Source organism: Osmia lignaria, chromosome 8 (genome assembly GCF_051020975.1).
Source record: "Osmia lignaria lignaria isolate PbOS001 chromosome 8, iyOsmLign1, whole genome shotgun sequence".
In the NCBI taxonomy this organism is placed as follows: domain Eukaryota; kingdom Metazoa; phylum Arthropoda; class Insecta; order Hymenoptera; family Megachilidae; genus Osmia; species Osmia lignaria.
In genome coordinates, this window is record NC_135039.1 from 8,373,760 (window position 1) to 8,388,686 (window position 14,927).

Sequence of the window (14,927 nt, forward strand, 5' to 3'; positions counted from 1 at the left end):
CTAATAATTGTTTCAATTTAGCCTAGACACTATAATACACTGTTTACACTAATTATAGTTTTTTTACAGTTTCTTAATAAAAAAAATTAGTTTGTATTCGTAACCTGGGCCCATAACCTATTGGATTATGGGAGATTAAATTACTCAGTTTTATTTTAGAAAAACTAACTTTATTACACGGAACGAAAAACACGTCTAGTTCTTCTAAGATTTTGACTGCGAGTGACTCGACTCCCATAAGAAAGTTGGGGTCCGCTTTTCTAAACAAAAGCGTTTATGGCCCTGCCTGGCGATGCAATTCCTTGACTTGGGTGACGAAATCCAGATACATCTGGTCGTCCTTCTATCGCCTTTGTTTAAATTGAACGTTAGGCATTTTTGCTCACAATATAGAAATATTATCCTAGAGTACCCTAAGCAATATTTCAACAGCTTCTGCTTTCGCTCGCTTGTTAGGCTTGGTTGCGAACCTGACACGTATGAGAACCGCTGCGAACCGGTGGTCGAGCGCTCTGGGTTCTACGCGGAACCTTTGCCGCCTTGCCAACAAAAGAATCTATGCTACTGAAAATCTATGTAATAATCGTACCATAGACCCGTGTCAGACTACGATCAGAATCGAAATGAAACAGCTCCGCGCGGCACGCGCGTATTTATACCAGAGATCTGCTGACGTAGCAGTTTTTTCTACACGTACTTTTGATACCGTGTCGTCGAGGTACTCAAAAGGCTCGATTTATTTAAGTTTTTGCAAAGTTTATTTATTTGTCTCCTTTTTTTTTTTTTTTTTTACAACGTTTACACAGTGAAATTGGACAGAGATTCGATGTTCGACAGAGTTCTAAAACTAGAGTTGATTGCCTGTGTTTTTCCTGTTCCCTTTTTATATAGAGGTTTTGGAGGAAAAACTAAGGGTGGGGGTTTCTGGAATCTGGGGTGGTGGTCCAGCCGTGAAGAAAGGAAATGGAAATCAAGATTGTATTAGCGAGGGTCTGACGTAGGAAACATAAATAACGGAAAGGTAAAAAGGGCCTTGTAGGGACGATCGGTTATCAGAGTGGGACGAGAAAATGGAAAAGGGCCCGGATCCATAAATAAGAAAAAGGAAAATGGCAAGGATAGACGGACTGGACAGATTGGGATCGCAGTGTCGATAAGGCTGGGTCGACAACCGGAAGTGTTTGGACTTCGACCGGAGTGTACGTGACTCCGCGCTCATCGCTGTCTCTGTCTATACGTTATTGCTATCTCTCTCTATTCTGCGCTCTATTGCTATCTCTTTCTATGCGTTATTGCTATCTCTATCTATTATGCGCTCTGTGTCGATCTTTTATCGACGCGGTAGTTTTATCGACGCGACAATTATCGATGTATATTTTTTGGAGTATAAATTTTTGTTAAATATAAATATTAATAAATACAAGATTCTTTTCTTAGTTATTGAATATGAATATAATTATTAATCTGAATCATAGTAATACAATAATAATAAAAAAAACGAACTGTTACAAATTTTAATTGTATAAAAACGAAAAATAAATAAATGTTTTAATAAATACTAATAATAAGAATTTTTTTTTGTTTATTCCTCTTCTTGCGGGATGTTACAGCCTTTCCCCTGTGTTGGTCTCTTGTCCTCAAGAGACTCTTTTGTTGATCGTCGTTGTTGGCAGATGTAACATTGGCATTTTTCTTCGTCATTCCTGGGGGATGCGGTCAATCTTCCAAAGTATTTGAGGATCCTTGCGTGTCTTCTTCTTGGATCCGTTTTGTTTAACTTTTTAAAAACCTTCCAATTTAATTCTGGAATATCGATTAGGGTTAACCTCCATGGTATAACTTGTTTTTCTTCATGTTGTGTTGGAGCCTTTTGGAGAAAACTGAGAATAATTAGTAAAATTATTGGTTAAGAGAAAGAAGTATACCTATACCTCATTGACTCGTTTTAAGGCTTTTTTTAAACGTTTTAACTGTTGGCATTTGCCTGCACGTCGAACCATTTTTGCAGTTGAAAATTTTTGAAAATAAATATGGCGTTCGCTTTTTAGAAATATAATTTTAATTATATATTTTACATTCTCTTTATTTTTCCATATATATATTTTTATTAAATATTTATTCTCGGAATAGCTCTTGTAGGTAGATTATTTCTGGTTGCCCAGATGGAAGCAACGCTCCTTTAAAGAATGCGTCCTGTTCATCCTGGTCCATATTTCTGAAGGATATTTGGCATGAATTACATGCGATGACTGGTTGGAAATCTGCATATTCTCAGTTGCAGGATATGCTCCGTGTTTGCTCCATTCCGTACTCTTTAATGATAAAATGGTGTGTTCCCACATGAATCCATTGTCTTCGCATTTCTGGGCGTATTTGCCTTGCGCAGTGGAAGCATAATCTTCCTGTTCGTGGTGTATAAAAATGTTGAAATGCAGGTGTTGTAGGAAAACATTGGTTGTGGTAACCATTCGTTCCAATGTTTTTCTTTTGAAATATAATGTTTTAAATATTCGATTAAAACATGATGGCTTCTTTCTAGTGATCCATTTGATTGTGGATGGAAAGAAGATGTTCTGTATGTTTTGATCTGGAATGCTTTGGCTAATTTTCTCATTAATGATCCTGTGAAACATGTATGACTTTTGGACTACCAAATTTGCATATAAAATGTTCTGTAAAAGCTCTTGCTACTTCTTCAGATGTGGTTGATACTAAGGGTACTGCAGCTGAGTATTTGGTCAGGTTATTCTGGATGGTAAGTATATAGCTGTTTCCTGTTGTAGTTATTGGTAATGGTCCTAATATATCTAAAGATACTTTGTCAAATGCATCAATAAGGGAATCAGTGACCATTGGTTCTTTATTTTCCATTCTTACTAATTTTACTTTTTGACAGCTAATACAAGTTCTGATATAATCAGTGATTTCCTTTTTCATGTTTTTCCAATAATAGTTATTTCTGATTCTATGGTAAGTCTTCTTTATTCCTTTATGTCCTCCTACTGGGCTTTCATGGTTTTCTTTAATGATGTGTTTTCTTTCTTCCTTAGGTGGTGTGATTATGGTTCCTTTACAGAGTGTGATGGAAATGTCTGAATCTGCAAAAATTACTTGTAGGAGTTTATGTAATTCTTTTAGTTCAGGTATAGAACCCTCTTGAATCTTCATTTTATGGAATTCTTGGTAAAGTATTTTCAGTGTCTTAGGTAGGACTTCTTTTAAGTGTGTTACTAGGCCAAATATTTCTTTGTTTTTCTTTTTTAGATGTATAATAGTTTCTTCTTGGTGAGGTATGTGTATTTTTATTTTCTCCTTTTGTAAAAATTCTCTTGATTGATTGTCTATTGGTTTCCCTTCTTCATTTAGGAATACAATCACAATTCCTTTCTTCATCCAGAGGTGGTCAGTTGTCTCTATTATCTTAGATGTGACTGGTAGGTTACTGATTACTCTTGGTTGTGTTATTTTATGTGTGGTAAGTTGATCCTCTTCTTTTATAATTTTAATAGGAGTTATTGGTGCTGTTGGTGTGCTATCTGAATCATTTTTATTTTCTTTCTTTTTCAGCTGTGAAAGTCCTTCTTTGGTTCTTGACAATGCCTTTTTTGTTTCTGAAAATGCTTTTTTTGTTTCTGAGGATGCTTTTTCTGTTCCTGAAGATGAATCTATTTTGGGTGGTTCTCTGTATGTGTGTTTGGGTAGAGTTATTCCTTCTTCAAAATCTTCAATTTCATCACTTCAATTATTACTGATTCATGTTTCCTTTTGAGTGGTTTAGGAGGTTCATAAATCAGTTTTTCTTTAGGTGGTTGATGAATTTCTACTGTGATTTTTTTCCCATTTTGTCTTCTCTTTTTAAATTGTTTGTTTGCAGAGCTCGATGTTTCTCTTCTTCTTTTCCTGAGTTGTTGGTCTTGAAATTCATCAGTACCACGATATTCTGATTCACTGGAGGTGGTATTTTTTTTAAGACGTTTTTTATTTGTTTGGTGCAGCCTGCTGCTGGTTTCATGTGGTCTTTTGTAATGTTGTGTAATTTTTTCTTTTTTAGTTTTTCTCTCAGAATTAGAGGAAGTATCTCGCTGACGTGTAGGATGCTGATGTGTTGTTTTTCTTCTTACAATACTTCTTTCAGATTCGGAGGAAGTATCTCTTTGTCATGTGGTGTATTGATGCGACTGGTTTTTTCTTTTTGTTTCTCTGTTTAGTTCTGAAGATGTGTCTCGGCGTCTTGTTGGATATTGATGGTTTTTTTTCTTCTTTTTGACTTCTCTGGAACCTGATGATGTCGTTGGTCTTGGTCTTGTAGGGTGTTGATGTGTTTCCTTTTTTGTCTTATATTCCCTAGAATCGGATGTCGTCGATGGTCTAGGACGTGTAGGGTATTGATGCGTTTCCTTTTTCTTTTTGTACTCCCTAGAATTGGATGTCGTCGATGGTCTAGAACGTGTTGGATATTGATGCCATTCTTTTTTCCTCTTAACTTCTCTTGATTCGGTAGTTGAAGTAGTTGCTCTAGGTCTGGTTACATACTGGTGCCATTGTTTCTTCTTTTTAACTTCTTTTGAATCTGTGGTAGAGTGTTTTCGTTTCGCTTGAATTGGTAATGTAACTATAGGATTTCAGGATAATGCATCAGCGTTTATATTTTGTTTTCCGGGTTTATATTTGATCTCGTAGTCGTATTCGCTTAATTTTAGTTTCAATCGCATTAATCTTAATGCGGGGTCTGTTAAATTATGCAGCCACGTTAATGGTTTGTGGTCAGTTATTAGATAAAATTTTCTTCCGTAAATATAGGGTCTAAAATGAGTTACGGCGTATACGACTGCTAATAGTTCTCTTTCTGTCGCAGAGTATTGAGTTTCTGCCTTGTTTAACACTCTTGAAGTATATGATACTGGTTGATCTTTTCCAATTTCGCCCTGGCTTAGTACTGCTCCAACGGCGATTCCAGATGCATCCGTGGTGATGTTGAAAGGTTGTGTGAAATCTGGATATTGAAGAATTGGTTCCTCGCATAATTTATCTCTGAGGATGATGAAAGCTTGTTGTTGCTGCTGTGTCCATTCAAATTTTTGTTCCTTTTTTGTCAAATCTGATAGAGGTTTAGCTATCTTTGAAAAACTTTTTATGAATCTTCTATAATATCCGCATAAACTAAGGAATTGCCTAATATTTTTTACTGTTTTTGGAACTGGAAACTCTTTGACCGCTTCTATTTTCTTCGGGTCAGGCTTCACTCCATCTTCTGTGATAATGTGTCCCAAATAGGCTACTTCCTTCCTCAGTAGCTCGTATTTTTCCGGCTGGAGATATAGATTTGCTTCTCTCAGTCTTGCCATAAGTCTATTGAATTTTGTTTCGTGTTCTTCTATTGAGCTAGCATAAATTACTATATCGTCAATATACACGAATGCTTCGACCCCTTGTAGACCATCCAGAACGTTGTTCATAAGCCTCTGGAATGAACCTGCAGCGTTCTTTAAACCAAATGGCATTCTCTTGAATTGGAAGTGTCCAAATGGTGTTGAAAAAGCTGTCTTGTGCTTATCGTCTAGATGCATGGGTATCTGGTGGAAGCTAGACTTGAAGTCGAATATTGAGAAGTAATTTGCGCTTCCCAATTGATCTAAAATGTCGACTAGGTTTGGCAAGGGATATGCGTCGCTAATGGTTTTTTCATTTAATTTTCTGAAGTCGATGACTAATCTCCATGATTTGTTTCCTTGTGTATTTTCCTTTTTTGGAACTATCCAGATTGGAGAATTGTAAGGTGATGATGAATGTTCGATGATATCCTTTTCTAATAATTCATTTACTTGTCTATTTACTTCTTCTTTTAATGGTTACGGGTATCTATACTGTTTTATATTAACTGGTACTTCGTCAGTTGTGATTATTCGATGGAAAATTTTGTTTGTTGCTCCAAGTTCATCTTCGTTCAAATAGAATATGTCAGCGTTGTTTGAAATTAAATTTTTTATGCTTGATTTTTCTTCTTTGTTTAAATGTTCCAGGCGAAGTGACGTAAATAGTGTAGTGATGCGTTTGGTAGAGTCTGATGGTGCTTCTTCTTCTTCTTCTTCTATTTTAATTTCTTCATATGGTTCTAATTGAACAGTAGGCATTTGAATTTTGATGTCTTCAGAAGAGACATTTGTTGCATGAAGGAAGGCTATGCCAGTTCTGTTTGTTACTACGGCGTTTCCCATGTACAATTGTGGGTGTATCTCAATTTTTGGTATTAAACCTGTCTTTTCTTCCATATTTTTTACTTTAATAGGTATTGTTGTCCTAGTCCTTGATGGTATTGTGATTAATGTTCTTGGAATGGTATAATATAATTATTGATTATAAGCATAGATTTGGCGTAGTCAGTGTTCGCTCCGCTATTTTTGAAGAATTCCGTTCCTAGTATTCCATCGTGCGCTATTGGAAGATCCTCCACAACATGGAATATGGACTCTGTATCCAGCGCTTTTACTTCGATGTATCCTAGGGTTGAAAGATAGCCTTCTGTTATTCCGTTTAATTCGAAGATGATATTTGTATTAATTATTGCTTTATTTGATATAATATGTTTTTTTATAATATTTATATCTGATCCAGTGTCTATCGTTAGTGATGCTACTCCTTGGTGAAAGTTTTCACTCATGAGTTTAATGCTCGGAGGCTTTTCTGCGTAATTTGCTTTTAGACACAGGTTCGTTTCTTTACGTATCTGTGGTTCCTGAGTTGTAGGTTGTTGCGGTTGGCTTTTAATCTTCTCTTGATACATTTTCTTTCTGCATTGCTCAATAGTATGGTCAATGCTTTGGCAATAAGCGCATATTGGAGGTTGCCTTCTCCAGTTTGCGGTGCCTTGGTACCAGTTATTAGGAGGTTGATTTACTGGGGGTTGAAAAGTCGGATTTGCCGAAGGTTGATTTGCCGGATGTTGAAAAGCCGGTGGTTGTCCCGTTCCTTGGCGTTGGTTTGTTGGATTCCGACCTATGTTTTGCCGCTGGTTCACGGGGTTTGGTTTTGTGGAACCCGGTTTGGTTGTATCCATTGATTTCTTTGTTGATTATAATTGTTGTAATTATTATAATTGTTGTTGTTGTAGTTGTTGAAGTTGTTATTGTTGAACCAGCAATTTTGAATTGTGTGTCCCGGGCGCTGGCAATGCTGGCAATATCTTGGCTGCCATTGAATTGACGATACCTGCTGCCTTTGAAATGAACGGCTACTACAGGTGTTAGTACTGTGGCCGTATCCAACACAGTTGCTGCATTGAACGGCCTGGGTATATCCCTCGGTTAATTTCATCCTCATCATGTTTTCTTTGTACTCTGCTTCGCCTTTAATAGCTGTACTGATTGCTGCTTCATCCAAGGTGTTGAATTCGCAATTTCGCATTTGACTGAAGATTTTTGGTTTTATCCCAGTCAGAAATGCCTTGACAGCATGGGCTTCTGCAGATACATATGTTCAGGAACTTCGATTTCGTTGCAGTTCTGAATTGGCAGCAAAATACTGGACACTCGGCTGCTATAGTCGACGACTGCTTCGTTCGGCATCTGAGCCATTTTCGACATGTCTCCGTATAATTGTATTGATGAGTATAACGGAGCAAAACGTGATTTCAACACCGTAATCAGTTGTTCGATAGTATTGTAGTCTCCGCTCAATACTACTCTCGAAGCTTGTCCATATAATTTATTTTTAATTAATTCGACTAGGCTGTATTCGGCGTTCGGTGAAATCATGCCCCTTGCATTAAGGCAATTCTTCGTCAATTGATATACAGAGATGTTGTGGCCATCGACAGGTAGACACGATTATGAAAACTCTAAATCTATAACTTGAATTTATAAAATAATATAATTTAAATAAGATGATCGATTGTCGGACAATTGGCTAGGATCCGTTCTGATATTGTAGGAGGTACAGTAAAAGCTGGATATTTGCAACAAACATTGGGACCCAGACGTTGCATATATCCAGTCCAGGTGTCGAATCTCGGGTTACACGCGACGAGCAGCCAAGCGTGAACGTAGAAAAGGACAGACAGTGGCAGAAAGAGAGAGGTCCGATGATCAAAGAAAAGAGCCGAAACGTATCGGTGTGACTAATACTAATTGAATCAAAGAACTTTTTTATTTTTGACTTTTTTTTAATGAAACTTTTACTAGCGCATTGGTGAGATTTTTGTGATTAAAGTGGTACCAAACACGATATAGTTTGAATTATAATTACTTGCTAAAATTGATGTTAAAAGTTGGCGAAAAGCAAAGGAGGATTGGAAATGAAAACCGGTTGCGGTGTCGGCTCGGGTTTCAAACGTTGCATATATCCAGCCGAAGTGTCGATTCTGGGCATTTAAACGTTGCATATATCCAGCTGAGGTGTCGATTCTGGGCATTTAAACGTTGCATATATCCAGTTTTGGTATCGATTCTACGTCCGTACAAATCGTTTGTACCGTGCCGCGATACCTATTCTACGTTCGTACAAATCGTTTGTACCGTGCCGCGATACCTATTCTACGTTCGTACACAACATGCAACACGTCGCATGTTGCATGTTGCGTGTTTGATGTATCTTTGGTGTACGGCCTGCCTTATACATATGTACAGTTTTATTATTATTTTAATAAATAAATATACTTCAAATCATATCATGTTTGGTACCATTTTAATCAGAAAAATCTCACAAATGCGTTTGTAAAAGTTTCATTTAGAAAAAGTTAAAAATAAAAAAGTTTTATCGTTCAATTAGTATTAGTCACACCGATACTACAGTCGGATCATATTACACGGTTTCCTCGCCGAGCGGCTCGGTTCGGCTTAGGGGGATCCCCCCAAGTGGAGGGGATAGCGATGTTGCATATATCCAGCCAAACTTTTGTTGCATATATCCAGCTTTTACTGTAGCTCGATCGGCCGCAGAACGATTTCTAGGTAACTTAGCCGTAGCTGATAGGCCGCATCCAAGGAGCTTCTGCTTACGCTCGCTCGTTAAACTTGGTAGCGAACACTGCAGGACGGTGTTGACACTCTAGAGCCAGTGTACTAATAAGTCGCATCCAAGGAGCTTCCGCTTTCGGTCGCTCGTTAAGCTTGGTTGCGAACCAGACACGTGTGAGAACCGCTGCGAACCGGTAGTTGAGCGCTCCGGGTCCGTCGTGGAACCTTTGCCGCTTTGCCGACAAAAGAATCTACGCTAGTGAATTCTATGCGATAATCGTATCATAGATTCGTGTCGGACTACGATCAGAATCGAAGTGAGCTTGCTCTGCTCGGCACGCCAGTATTTATATCTGAAAACTACTGATGTAGCAACTTTTTCTACATGTACTTTTACTACCGGAAGTGTTTGGACTTTGACCTGTGTATACGTGACTCCGCGCTTTAATATTGTTGCGCCGGGGAGTGGAGCTAACACTTTCCATCGTAAAATAAATAGAGACGAAGCAAACTAGACTGTCTATATTTCGATTACAAAGGAGTTCTTAAGCAATAGATCCGTACAGGTCGGGTTCCCGAAACATTCTGATTATCAAAAGCCGCGCGGTTGTCTAAGAGACCTCAAGCATCCGGTGACGTGTTTCCGCTCGAAACTTGGAATAGCTTCACATCGTGATTCGTTGACAGCTTCGGACGGAGCAGTCGATGGCTCTTTCGATACATCAAGAAGCAGTCGATGCATCGAAAGAGCGGAAACTTCTCACCGTCGCAACAATATCATCCCGACGTAGTGCCGAGGCACTTGATCACGACCGCGCGGAACATACCCAACACCCTCGTGGTTCGGCCCGCGCTAACGGCGCGCTCTGATTGGCCAGTGTTTTTCGTTAATAACTCGAAAACGAAGCCTTAATCAACATTTTGGCAAAGGAAAAAGTTATTTAGAATGATCTCACCAATCATCCCTCTTCCGTTCCTACCCCAGTTCTGGGACACCCTGTATATCTATCAATATCTATATATATATTCTCCTCTCTTTCTTTTATTTTCAAATAACAATTGTTGGTATTTGATAACGGCGAAATCTGTTTGCGGGACACAGTCCCTCACACAGATCTTTCCTCTGTTTCATTTATACAACAATTTATAAACGATTGTGTCAACTCCCTTACAATCATACGCTCAAGACGTGGAAATATTCCTGCGAGTCACTGCCTCCTGGATTATATTTTCCAATGATCTTAAATCTTATTTGAAGGATTGTAAATAATTTGCCGGACCAGGTATCCACAATTATTTTTACAAGTGCCAACAATAAGAGACGTGAGCGAGTCGAATCTAAGAGATTTCCTTTATTTACTGATTTTATAAAGCGTTAAATTCAAACTTCGCCGTTATGTAAAGTCGTCTTATATGCGAGCTGTAATATTGTTTTTCAAAGTCCCCTCGCCATTCGACTTCGCGAAACGCGACGTGTTTACCGGTGGTTTTGCTGTCTATCACGATTGTCTGTTCGGAATGTACGTTTCTTATATGAGTCAAACTTTGGCAATGTATGTATAGAAAATTCTTGTCAATAAGCGATCAGAACAACGTTAAATATTGAATTCATTTCTGCTCTCATCAATAAATAAATTGTGATATATTTTCATTAGCTAAATACATCTAATTTTCTTGCTAACGTCCCATTTTCCGCCTTTGATAATTTTCCAAACTCAAACCCATTCCTTGAAAATCAATTGCCGAAGGTCTCTGTGTGTCGAAGGTTCTCGTAACATCGATACACGGACACCTCTTAAAAGAGGCAAAAAGAACGATAACAACTTCCTTTCAAGTCACAGTTTTCCCCGTGTTTATTACCGATAATAAGTTTTCTTACTCACCGTCGCCCTAAGGTACGGTTGTTGCCGTTAACTTTATTGCTTGCCGCGGTTAACGGTCCCAAACGAGAAACATCGACGCCGACCAGCCGAAGGTAGAAGAACCTTGGAAAAACCTCGGGGTTTTCCCCAAAAAATCGCTACGTCACAAGCGGGCGGCCACCTCGAACTCCCCGCTACAAATTCGGCCAACCAAAACAACCATTCTTGTTACGGCCCTCCACCAATCATGTAAAACAACCCCCACGCTACGTCTCCGCGAACTTACCTTGTAACGCGTTTTTGAAATACAGAGCAGAACAATTCTTGACTCCGTTCAATCTTGATGTTTTATTAAAACCTATCATTCGAAAGTAAGAAGTTTTAGTTTTGGCGCGCACCAAGCAGAGTGTTTCTACACTCCACGGTCAGCCCATCCACGTTCCTGGAACCTTTTCCCCAGAATCTCCCTAAAACCGCTACGGGAAACGTAACACTCGCAACACGTGCTGGTTATTTATCCTTCTTTTCGAATAATTCCGCTACAAGCGTGTGGCGGCCCGGCCGTTGTCGATAAGGAAGATTGAAGATTATTCTCATCGCCACCTTTTTTTTTTTTAGAAAGGATTCTTCAGGAAACGTCTAAAGTTGAGGCTTGATCAAGTGTCGTCAATGGTCACCCTAGGAGAGGGGTTACGATTTCTGGTCGCAAATGAGGTCCTTGTAGGTCCGTGCCTGCGTAGACGCATGATATGTTGCTCTACTGCTGCAATTGGGGCTGCTGCATGATATGTTGCTGTAAAGAGCTCTAGAAGAATTAAGACTGCTCTCTGTAGTTGATCCTCATCCTGATTATTGGACATTCAATACAAAAGGAAAGAGGAGGGAGAGAGCGTTTCGCCTGGTTACAACTAGTGGACTCGACCGAAAGGCATTCTAGTAGGATCGTGCTTTAGATGCGGGACAATGAGTAACGTCAGAGATTGGTTGTATTTGGCCCGTTGCTGACTTAATTGAGAATGTACAACCTCTGGAGTAACGTCGCCATGAGTGCGAGGGGAATGGTGCCATCACTTCCATCCTGTTCAATGTGAAGAAACCACGGGATGAGATTCAGCCGTGTATGTCCCGGTGCGTCTTGAATGATGCGTAATGTGTTGTAAGGCGTCTGCGACCAATTCTTCTGCTTATTTGAGTGAGGCGAACGTGTTGCTCAAGCCGATGCAGTCGTATACGCTGCTGTTCTAGGATGACTGACGATGGAAAACATTTCTTCGTCCGAGTAAATTAAAGTTCCTTCTTCCTTGTTGTTTTCAAAATTGTTGCGGATTGTTTTTCTTTTTTAAAATATCACGTCGATTTTTCCTTCTTTGATCATGTCGGGGTCACCAATGTGGATAACTTATTTCATATATATATATATATATATATAAAAAAAAAAAAAAAAAAAAGGGTGGCGATGAGAATAATCTTCAATCTTCCTTATCGACAACGGCCGGGCCGCCACAATACTCCCCCCCGAGAGTAGAAGTTACTGCAAAGTGGACTCTCTTCTTTGCAGGCGGATAGGTCTTGACTTTTGGGTTCACTGAACGAAGTGTTGAATAATTTGAAGTTCCGGGTTGAGATGTGGCAGAGCAGGGAAAAGGATCCGGAGATGAAAGGCTTTGACCGACTTGAAAAGGTGACTGTGAAGTTGTATCTGAGGACAAAAACTCAGGATCGCCACGATCGAAGATTATAAAAGCAGGTTTTAACCTATCAATTGAAATGTTAATAATTTTTTTATCCACTTTAACAGAAAAGTAGCTGGCGCCTTCAGGTCGGGCTGCTACCTCAAAAGGGCCCCGATAAGGCGGAACCAGTGGACGTTTAACAGCATCCTCTCGAACGAAAACATGTGAACAAGTTTGCAAATCTTTATGAACAAAGAAACAAGGTTTAACATGATGAGAAGTAGGAACAGGTCTTAACTTTTGCATATGTTCTCTGAAGCGTTCAACAAAAACTTCAGGAAGAGGAGCGTCTAAATTGGAATGAATGAATTCTCCCGGAATTCGGAGTGTAGTTCCATAAACAAGTTCAGCTGTTGAAGCTTTAAGATCTTCTTTATAAGCTGTTCTTAGACCAAGCAAGACTGTTGGCAAAACATCGACCCAGTTTTTGATTCCGTGGCACATAATTGCGGTTTTAAGAGATCGGTGCCAGCGTTCCACAATTCCATTAGTTTGAGGATGATAAGCTGTTGATCTTGTCCTCTTGCATCCAGTAAAATTTGTTAAGGCTTTAAAGAAATTTGCTTCGAACTGACAACCTTGATCCGTGGTAATGATTCTTGGCGATCCAAATCGACAGATCCAATTTCTGTAGAAAGCAGTGGCGACAGAGTCTGCTGTTGCCTCTTTGAGAGGAATCGCTTCTGGCCAGCGAGTATAACGATCAATCATGGTGAGAATATATTGAAAACCTTCTGATTGAGGCAAAGGACCGACAAGATCTAAATGTACGTGATTAAATCGCTCGTCTGGAAGTGGAAAGGTGTTAGGACTATGTTTAGTATGTCTACCAATTTTGACAAGCTGACAAGCCAAACATGTCCGAGAACGATTCATAATGTCTTTTTTCATGTGGGGCCAAACGAACTTCTCACGAATCACCTTGCTTGTGACTTTAGCTCCTGGATGTGATAAATTATGAAACATTTAAAAAATCCTTGAACGTAGAGAAATGGGTATGTAAGGTCTAACAACACCCATAGAAGTATCGCAATAAACTGGAATGTCAGAATCATCGATACGTAATTGTTTAACTTGAAGTAAAGAAATTGTTTGTAAAAGATGTTGTAATTCCTGATCTTTATCCTGCTCTTCCGCTAACTCCTTAGCATTAATAATAATTGGCAAATCAATCTCCTCCAGGCGGGAAAACGCGTCCGCCACTACATTTTCATTGCCTGAATCATGTTTGATGTCAGTGGAGAATTGTGAAATGTAGTCCAATTGACGTTGTTGACGAGGAGAGGCTTTTTCAACTCGTTTGCAGAAAGCATAAATAAGAGGCTTGTGATCTGTAAGAATTTTGAATTGCCGGCCTTCGAGAAAATGTCTGAAATGTCTGATCGAATCATAAATTGCTAATAGTTCTCTGTCATAGGCGCTGTAACGTAGTTCCGAACCGTGAAGCTTGCGAGAATAAAAACCCAGAGGACGCCAGTGATTATTTTCGAGCTGCTCAACGACTGCTCCTATGGCTGAGTCTGAAGCGTCGGTTTTTAACCTCAGTGAAGCACAAGGAAGAGGATGAACAAGCAAAGTTGCTGTTGCCAAACTGCTTTTGCAATCTTCAAATGCACGTTCAGCTTCAGGAGTCCATTGAATGGGAGTTTTGTCTCCTTTTTTACTTTTAACAAGAAAAGAACATAAAGGGGCTTGAATGTGTGCCGCATCTTTAACGAAACGACGATAAAAGCTAATAACTCCAAGAAAACGACGAAGTTCTTCTACAGTTGATGGTTTAGGATATTCTTGAATAATCTTCACTTTATTAGGTAACGGCGATGTTCCGGAAGCGTTCACTTGGTATCCCAAATAAGTAACCTTACTTTTTCCAAAAAAACTTTTTGCAATATTAATGGTAATGCCAAAATCTTTCAGACGTTGAAACAAGATTCGAAGATGCTCTTCGTGTTCTTCCCAATCCTTAGAGGCAATCAGAATGTCATCTAAATAGCAATGAACGAAATCTAAACCGCGAAGAGCATGATCCATAAATCTTTGAAAGGTTTGAGCTGCATTCCTTAATCCAAAAAGCATAACAACGAACTCGAATAACCCGAATGGAGTTGTTACAGCAGTTTTTTGGATGTCTTCCTCTGCGACAGGAATTTGGTAGTAAGCTTTAACAAGATCAATGGTTGAAAATATCTTCCGGCCATGAAGATGTGAAGCAAAATCTTGAATATGAGGTAAAGGATAATTATCGTGAATTGTAGAAGCGTTGAGTCTTCGATAATCTCCACAAGGTCTCCAGTCTCCAGTTTTCTTCGGAACCATGTGTAAAGAGCTCGCCCATTGACTGCTTGACGGACGACAAATACCTTGCTCAATCATAGCATCAA

At 39.1% G+C, this 14,927-nt stretch overlaps 1 protein-coding gene across 1 annotated transcript in view; it reads right to left on the reverse strand.

Annotated features, from left to right (window-relative positions):
• LOC143305549 (uncharacterized) overlaps window positions 1-14,927 on the reverse strand; it is a 540,711-nt gene that overhangs the window by 509,698 nt on the left and 16,086 nt on the right. The window lies entirely within an intron of this gene.